The sequence below is a fragment of the Lepisma saccharinum genome, unplaced genomic scaffold (genome assembly GCF_977018435.1).
Source record: "Lepisma saccharinum unplaced genomic scaffold, izLepSacc3.1 HAP1_SCAFFOLD_201, whole genome shotgun sequence".
In the NCBI taxonomy this organism is placed as follows: domain Eukaryota; kingdom Metazoa; phylum Arthropoda; class Insecta; order Zygentoma; family Lepismatidae; genus Lepisma; species Lepisma saccharinum.
This window is the reverse complement of record NW_028142991.1, coordinates 108,886-112,092: the sequence shown is the minus strand read 5'-3', so window position 1 is coordinate 112,092 and position 3,207 is coordinate 108,886. Positions and strand designations below refer to the sequence as shown.

The 3,207-nt window shown below is 37.0% G+C and overlaps 1 pseudogene; it reads left to right on the top strand.

The window, feature by feature from the left end:
* The first annotated feature begins 401 nt into the window (after positions 1-401).
* Positions 402-1,628, top strand: LOC145982505 (26S proteasome non-ATPase regulatory subunit 11 pseudogene; annotated as a pseudogene).
* Positions 1,629-3,207: the final 1,579 nt, after the last annotated feature.

Genomic DNA, 3,207 nt, shown 5'->3' with positions numbered 1-3,207 from the left:
AATCTTTGTATTGTTTTGCTTCTTGTTCTGGTTTCTGAGGTTAGGTGTTTTTACCTTTAAATATGTCAGATCCAAAGGGTGATTTCTGCTTGGCAGATGTTATGGCTGCTCTCAGTGCTATCAAGGATGGCCAAACAGAGCTCAAAGCTAATCAGGAGGATCTCAAAGCTAATCAGGAGGATCTCAAAGCTAATCAGGAGGATCTCAAAGCTAATCAGGAAAAGACTGATGCTCAATTGACAGAGCTGAATGATATTATTGAAACTAGTATCTCAGAAGTCAGAGTGTTCAGAGGTGAAATCGAAGCTACTTGTACAGAGCTTAGAGAAGAGATCAAAGATGAACTCGAGGTGGGCGAAAAGACAAAAATGGCGGCTATATGTGTGAAAAGAGCCCAGTTAATGTCAACCTCAGATAAGTTAGAGGAAATATATGATAAGTCCAGGCTTCTGCAAGAACAGGGAGATGAAAGTGAAGAAGATGCAATTTGTGTCAAAGAACAACGTATCTTGAAACTAGGAGAGACTTACAAGAAAGATGGCAAAGCAAAAGAACTGTCTGAACTTATTAAGCAGACGAGACCCTTCCTCTGCACCATTAGTAAGGCGAAGGCAGCAAAATTGGTCCGTGCTCTGGTTGACATGTTCTTGGATCTGGAAGCCAACATTGGCAGTAAAGTTCAGTTGTGCAAGGAATGCATTGAGTGTACAAAACAAGATAAAAATACTATCCTCGGGCAGTATTTGGAAGCCTGCCTAATAGCTTTGTATTTTGACACTGGCATGTTTACTGAAGCTCTTCACCTAGGATCGACCTTATTAAGAGAACTGAATAAGTTTGATGACAAAATGTTATTGCTAGAGGTTCAACTTCTAGAAAGTAAAACTTACCATGCCTTGAGTAATCTTTCAAAAGCACGTGCAGCACTTACCTCAGCTCGGAGTACAGCTAATTCAATATATTGCCCTCCAAAACTACAAGCATCGCTTGATATGCAGTCAGGCATTCTTCATGCTGCTGATGAGATAGACTTCAAAACAGCATACTCTTACTTCTGTGAAGCATTTGAAGGCTATGATAGTGTGGAAAGCTCAAAAGCTTTGACTGCATTGAAGTACATGCTGCTGTTCAAAATAATGTTGAACACACCAGAAGATGTGCCACAGATCATAAGCGAGAAACTGGCTCTGAAGTATGCCGGAAGTGCAATTGAAGCTATGAAGTGTGTTGCTCAAGCAAGTCATAAAAGATCTTTGGCAGACTTTCAGGAGGCTGTGGGTAAGTTTAAAGAAGAATTGGAAAATGGCCCAATTGTTCGAGCACATTTAGACAGCCTTTATGACACAATGTTGGAACAAAACCTTTGTCGAATCATCGAACCTTATTCTCGTGTTCAGGTGGATTATGTTTCAAAATGCATTAAGCTACCTGTAAACCAAGTAGAGAAGAAACTTTCACAAATGATTTTGGACAAGAAGTTTTACGGTATTCTAGACCAAGGTGAAGGGGTGTTTCCCCAAAGTGTTCCAAATGTCCAGTTGAAGGATAGAATAAGGAAAGGCACCAAACTTAAATTGAAACAAATTAGTAAGAATGTTTTTACCAATTGCCCAGGTGCAAGGAGAAAAGTAACAACTCATCCTAAACATGTTCGTAAAAGAACATTCAGGCAGCGATGTTTGAAATTATGGAGGAGAAAATTTAGTCTAGAAGCATTCCATGCTTACTCCTCACATATTTGTACTTTGCCTGTGATAGCATGCTTGATCATGCATCGTACACATGTACGCAGAAGATGTCACGGTGATGTCATGAAGTTAAAGTTAACTTCAAATTTGTAATGTCGTAGACTTTTATTTTAATCATTTGATTACTTACCTGTAATGTATCTTTATCTTTTCAAAGGCATTGTTGCAGTGGGCAGACATGTCTTACTATATTTTATCAGATATGGGACTGAAAATTACTTGATGGGTAAAGATTGTTACATACTTATAGTGCTTATCATTTGTGATTAAGTTCGGAATTACAGTAATATGAGCTATGAGAGTTGTAACATTCTTATGTGGTTGCATATATTTGGAAAAATTATGTTATGAAACATACATTGTTTTATTAGTATGTGAATTTGAAACATACAGTTAGCAAAACAACTTTATTGTGTACATGTAACATCTGATACGAAGAGTTATCTTGAACTTTCACTATGACATTATCAGTATATGATTTAGTTTGGGTATTGTCGATGGAGTAAGGTCAGTGGTTACATAGCTTGACATGTTGAGTCATGAAAATAGTTCTGTTTCAATGCTGAAATAAATAAATCACATATGCAAACCCTAAAATTGAAAAATATTGTCAAAGATTCTTTGTTTAAAGAAAATAATTACACTTTACTTTGTTCTGTCTGAACATAAAGTATAACATTGTGGCCTAAGGACAGGTTCACATGCTTCCGATATCATGTGAAGGATAAACATGGTGACTTCGAAGTGTTAAAAGGGGATGTTGAAGAAACCGAAGACAGGTTTCATCCAAACACAGAAAAGTCTCAGAGCGTCAAGCCTTAAAAGGTTCAATATAATAATTTGGAATTTAATATCGTTTATCTCAGATTGCACGGTGATGGTAGGGAGAGTAGTTAGAATACTCACACCCGATGGTAACCTGTTGTCTAGGTAAAGTAACGGAATATTAATAAAGGGGTTCATGCATATTTATTCACTTTGTTCAGCAGCCTGATTCTTCTGTTGGAATACACAGTTAACAATAAAGGTGCGGTAATTTGGGCACACATGATAACATTTGACCACATGTAAGCTGACAACTTATTATGATTGTATACCCATCTGACTTTCAAATCTTTTTAATTTTAACAAAGATTGATATGCCATACATCCTGAAATATTGTTAAAGGATAATTTAATCTATACTTACCATCCACAGAGTGAAGTAACTCTAAGGGTTGGTTGGTTGGGAGTTTCTTATTGACTGAGTGTCAAGGGTGGTATATAAGACCTCAGTTCTTTACTTTCTCGTTCTTTGTATATTAATTTTAGCATTATGAAATTGCTTATGCGAACATGTTGTTTATTTTGTTGGTTTGAAGGACAAAAGATACTTCTTCATTCCACAACCATACCCACAAGAGTTGGTTGGTTGGGAGTTTCTTATTGACTGAGTGTCAAGGGTGGTACATGAAACCTC